Genomic DNA, 6302 nt, shown 5'->3' on the forward strand with positions numbered 1-6302 from the left:
GACAAAGAAATATGTGTGTACTTGAGACAAAGCTAGTCTCATAAAAATAAGTAAAAAACCCCACAACAAACCAACCAAAAAAAAAAAACCAAACCAAAACCACAAGGAATTTCTTGGAGCAGCAGCTACAGCACAGACTGCAGCACTGATTCACTCCTGTTAAGGAACTGCTGCCAAATGCACTCAGAATCAACCACAACTTTGTCAGGCAAGGCTTACAGACTGATAAACCAGCCCATATTATCCTGCTCTTGCAAATCTTTCTTCACTAACATCCTGACACCACCGTGCCTGCAACCTTATTCCTGCTATTGCAATAAGTCACCTAAAAGGAAGCCCCAAAGTCACTTCATGGAGCTGAGTAAGCTACAGTGACTTGCCAGTGCAAACTACTGCCCTTGCTTTTCCCCACTCTTGCTCATAGCCAGGAGCTCTTCAAGCATCAGAAATGTGTTTCTCATCATGTAAGTGTATACAAAGCCCAGTATTATTCACTAGCTGATCCACTGCCTTGCTGCTCAGCAGGAATCGACCCTGTTATCTTAGCTTTAGGTTTTATATGTTCCAACTGATAAATCACAAGGGATCTGACATTCAACCCCTTTACCAAAGTTTAATTTTCCTTTAAGACCTTCTGCCAGAGTTATAACATCAGGAACACGTTTGCCCTTGCACTAGGGTTTCCTGTGATAACTGCAGGCTGAGGTGTCCTTTGCTACCTGTAGGCCTTTATTCTGTGATCATGTGTTCTGATAACCCTGACATACACACATACAAAAAATTAAAAACCCAAAAAACAAACAAGCAAAAAAACCCCACACATGAACCAAGATACTGACCTGGGACTCTACAGCTCCGTGATCACATCCCAGTTCTGCTGAGGAATTCCTGTGAAACCTACCAACTTCCTATGTCTCAGGGGTGTAAAATAATACAGTAATTTAGAACAGATTCAAGCTGCTCAGGACCACAACAGGCCATCAGATCACCTGCTTTGGCCTGTGCTAACTGTATGTGGCTGCAGCATCTCTTCCAGGAAGACACCTGGATCTGGTTTGAAAACACCATGATACAAAATCCTGCCACTTCCCATATTTTTGCTTCCATTTTGTTCCATTTTGCATTCCCATTTGCTCCATTCCTCACTCAGTTACTGTCTGAAAGGGAAGTCAGTGCCAGATACTGATATTTCTGTAAGCATTCCTCTAGTAGATTCCCATTCTTTTAGCATCTAGGTGGCTTTGTGGGGCTCAGGGGGTTTTTTCTTGCTCACTTATAATTCAGGTGACTCTCAGTCATTTTTTTAAATAAAATATATAGCTTGAGCTTTTTGTGATCTTTCTCATGGTCACTCATTGCTAGGCACTTCCTCCAGCCCCCAAGTAATGTTTATTGCAGTATTCTAACACTGTCCAGTGTAAAACAGATGAATCCCAATCCCTTACAGAGTATTAATTTGGTCAGTGCCATACAGAGCCATCAAGTCCTTTAAGCCTGCTTTCTATCAGCACTTAAACAAACTTAGACTTTAGGAAAAGACTAACAGCCTGACAATACTCAATCTGAAACACTCACAGAGACTATATGAACAAAATGCAAGTGGCAAGGATAAGTTGATCCAAAGATGCCCCTCACGTTTGCTCAAACAGTTCTTACCATCCCCAGTTTCCCAGCTGGTCACTCACTGAACATTGCAACTGTCTCCAACACCATCAGCTGGGGCAGGGAAGAGCTCTAGCTTGGAGAAAAATAAAAATAAAACCGTATTTTGTCAGGTTACTTTTCAGGCAGTTGGTTTCCCTGCTCTGGTGCACAGTGCAGCCCCGGCAGAGCTGGAGGAGAGCTCAAAGCAGAGGAAATATCCTCATCCCGCAGAGATGGGTCTGCAAGAGCACCCAGCAGCACACAGCGAGAGTGTGTATTGACACAGAGAAGCAGGAAGAGTTATCACATGCAGGGAAAAGCATTTACCAGAACAAGTCGCTTGGAGAAGTTTTAACATGAGGTTTAAAGAGATTTTCGACGGGACTAGTTTGTTCTCTGAAGAGCAGAGGTGGTCAGAAGTGCTGCTGCTCATCCAAATACCTCAGGAACGGGGACATTTTGAAGCAAACGCTCCCAACGCCACCGCTTCGGTGCTGCCTGTCCTCAGGTGGGGATAAAAGAAACCACAAGCAGACCTCATCACCTCCAGGGACGCGGCTGCCACAAGGTCGCAGTCCCTCTGCCCAGCAGGAAGGCACCCGAGCCCCGACGGGACCAGCGGGCACCGCAGCTGGGTCACCGCACCCGGGTCACCGCACCGCCGGCCGGAGAGAGCCCCGGGGGGCGGCTTCAGCCGGAGCTGAGGAAGGGAGGCATTGGTAAGGCACGACCCGCTCTGCTGCCCCAGCCCCGGTGAGAGACCGGGCGACCACCCCTGCACCCCCGGGCCCTGCTCTGGGCTGCTGGATCGCCTCTGAACCGTACACCCGACGGGCCAGGAAACCTCCGAGCCCAGCGACCCTCGGTGCCACCCCGCGCAGGACAGGGGAGGGGACGAGGAGGTGACTCTGGGGAGTCGAGACCGACACCCGCCCGACACCCGCCAGGCCGGGCTGCGGGCTCCGGACAGCCCCATCGGAGCTGCCGGGAACCTCTCCACAACCCTCGGTACCCCGGCAGGCACGGCCCGGGCCGCTCCACATCGCCGAAGCCGCGGCGCCAGCGGCTCGGGCTGTCCCTGAAGGAGCGGGACACCGAGCCCATCCACCCGCACCGCACCGCAGCACCTCCAGCAAAGCCGGGCGCCCTCAGCCGGTAGCTCCCCGCTCCCACATCCAAGGACTGCCCAGCAAAAAGGGACCTGGAGGTGTTGATTGACATCTGGCTGAACATGAGCCAGCAGTGTGCCCAGGTGACCCAGAGGGCCAGTGGCATCCTGGCCTGGGTCAGGAACAGCGTGGCCAGCAGGAGCACGGAGGTGATTTTACCCCTGTACTGATCACTGGTGGGGCCACACCTCGAGTATTCTGTGAGGGTTTGGGCCCCTCACTGCAGAAAGGACATTGAGCTCCTAGAGTGTGTCCAAAGAAGAGCAAGAAAGCTGATGAAGGGTTTGGAGTTTTAAGTCTTAGGAGGAGCAGCTGAGGGAGCTGGGGGTGTTCAGTCTGGAGAAGAGGAGGCTGAAGGGAGACCTCACCACTCTCTACAAATACATGAAAGGAGGTTGTGAAGAGGTGGGCATCCATCTGTCCAGTGAAGTTACAAGTGATAGAGCAAGAGGTAATGGGCTCAAGGTGCACCAAGGGAGGTTTAGATTGGATGGTAGGAAGACTCTCTTCACTGAAATGGTTATCAGACATTGGAACAGGCTCCCCAGGGCAGTGGTGGAATCACCATCCCTGGGGATATTTAAGAGTGGTATAGACATAATAATTAGGGGTATGGCTTATTTAAAGTCTCATCAGTGTTAGGTTATGCTTGGACTCGATGATCTTGGAGGTCTTTTCCACCCGAAGTGATTCTGTGAGAAGCTAACCTCCATCTTGTATTTAATTTTGAGATAGAACAGAGAGAGCTGTTCCTAGGGAAGGTTGGAAACTTTCATAGTTTTGTTTCAGAAATAGCAGCAATACAACCTTGTTTATTGCAGATGGCTGCTTTTGTAGGTTTGACTCATGAAACTAATTTGTGGACTGCTGAAACTTTCTTTCCTTGAATACTGATGTGATCAGTTACTGAGAGGCACGTCACCTATACAACCACATTCTAGCCAGGAGCAGCTAAGTAATGGATTTGAACACTGCCATCCTCTGGCTGGCTGCACAGGAAACTTGTTGAACTTAAGTTTCTTTAAGGTAATATTAAAAAGTACCTGGTGATGTTTTGGTTTGGGTTTTTTTTAACTTTCCTGTCAGGACTTTCTAAGCAGCCTGTATAATGATAGTTTTGATCTCCAGCAGGGTTGTTACCTCAGGTGGTTTTGTTTAGAGACCATTAAAAAAAAAAAAAAAAAAGAAAAAGTTCTTAGTCCAACAGATAAATTTTATCTGTAAGTTTTTCAAAATACAAGCTGTCTGACCAGAGAAAATACAATGATTTGTACAGAAAGTCCAGAATATACACTCCTCAATATAATTCTACTTTACAACATTTCTGAGCTATGATTAGAATGTGTATCCAAGGCATTAATTCTACCGTGAGCTTTTTGTTACAGACACAGAGGTTGAAGAAGACTTGGTTGCTTCCTTTTTCTGAAGCCTGCTGTACAACCCACAGAGCCAGCTGGCAGTGTGAATCCCTCAGAACAGACAGGCAGGCTTGTGATTAAACCACAGGAGTGGGAGTATGAGGTTTTATTTCTGGCTCAGTCACAGCCATCGCAGGTTATCATAGGCAAATCTCCCAATTTTCAGTGTCTGTCATTGCTTACAACCCAGCTGCTTGCTGGAGTGGCTTCTCCTTCCACCACCAAGGAATAAATTGATCTGGGAGTCTCCAGCAAATGTTCTGGATTGCAGTGACAACTGAACACCTCAGAGCAGCACTAAATCTAAAGCTTTTCTAAAATGGGGGTGGCACAGGCCATAAATGGGTTCTCTGACAGCTTCATTCATTCTCCTTCCCTGTTCTCAGAACTTTCCCATGACACTTTCAGCATATTATTGTTAGGTACTGACATGCCCGAATAGAATGGAATTTAATTTAGGAAATGACAGCAAGCTCCTAGACCACCTCTACTGATAAAACCAGTGTGTGACAAAATTCAGAGCTGTATACACGGTATACACTGTTCTTTATTAACTACAGCCATGCAAAACAAAGTGTAAAGAAATACAGAAATCTTCCAGGAAATAAAAATCATGTTCACTCCTTACAAAGGACTCAGCTGCATAAAAAGTCAGTTCAGTGAAATTGCATCTCCAAGTGTAATAAAAACATTTTTTGTATGTATAACAAAAGAGAGGAAAGAAAATCAGTGCCCTCAGAGGATTCATTTGTTCCAGTTGTTTTTGCAATGATAGTTTCTGGATACAGGAAACCAAATAGGAAAAAAACAAAAACAAAAACTTGATAGGGCTAGCAGCAAATGGTGAAAAGAAACTGCAGGTTCAAGTATTAATTTTTATTAATACTTAATATTAATACTTAATATTAATATCTTAGATACTGCTAGTGACATCCATTTATTTATGTATTTACTGATTAATCACTTTTTTTTTTTTTTTTTGGCAGGTCCATTTCTACAGGACAAAAAAATAGCATAAAAACACCCACCCACCACCCCCTTTCCCATGGATTAGATTGTGTGAGGGAAGGCTGAGGTCATCTGCTGATTAATGTTATCAGCCAGAAAAAGTATGCAAAAACTCAACCAAAAATGAGTAATGGAAATGGAAAGACTGGATGGAAAAATCTGGTGCTTTGGAATAATTCTAAGTTGAGGTTTGTCTTGTGCAGACGAGCAAGAAAGGCAAACTCATAGAAGAAACATCACTCTTTTATGTTTAAGTCTTCCCTTTTCAAGCAGTACTAACGTATAGCAAGTTTATACCTATTTATTCTTGTTTTGAATGTTTCCTTTAAATAGCTGAGTTTTTTTCTCCTTGCTGGTGATAAACTTTCCTTCCACCAAGGAAATACAATGCCAGCAATAGCTGAATTCCTGGCAGCTTTGTCCTTTCCTCTGTTATCAATTTGGGAATCCTGCATCAGCAGGCATCTTTGCGTATGGTTTTGTTGGATGCACTGTACAGGAAGGTTTCAGCTTGGAGGTTTTGTTTATTTCTTGGGTTTTGTGTGTCATTGTTTTGTTATATTTCAAGAAACAGAGCAGGAGTCCTGTTTGGAGCAAATCACCACTCCTGCCCTCTTGTTGTGTCCTCACTCCGTAGGTCCTGGTCACTCCCAGGTCTCTCCCCTCCACAAACCATTTTCCCCGTGTCTCGGGTAGCACCTCAGTAAACCCTGAGCTAATTAACCTCCTGAATCTCATTAACGGTATTGACTCCGTCCCTCACTTTCAGCATCCACACACAGCTCCTCGGAACCAGAATTCACTATATGGGACATGTTTATTTTTGCCTGTGAGTCAGCGGTGTCACAAACAGGTTCAGTGTTACAGCCTGAACGCACCTAACGGGTTTGGGGTGTTTTCATGCAAATCCCGCCCGCACAGGCCCGGGCCGGGTCGGGTCGGGTCGGGTCCCGCCTCACAGGGCCGCGCTGCCGGGCTCCGCCTCACGGCCCTTCCCCCGCACCGCCCCCCGTGCTGACCGCGCCCCGCCGGCCCGGGCTGGGCCCTGCGGCTGCCAGCTGCG

This window comes from Calypte anna, chromosome 4 (genome assembly GCF_003957555.1).
Source record: "Calypte anna isolate BGI_N300 chromosome 4, bCalAnn1_v1.p, whole genome shotgun sequence".
NCBI lineage: Eukaryota > Metazoa > Chordata > Aves > Apodiformes > Trochilidae > Calypte > Calypte anna.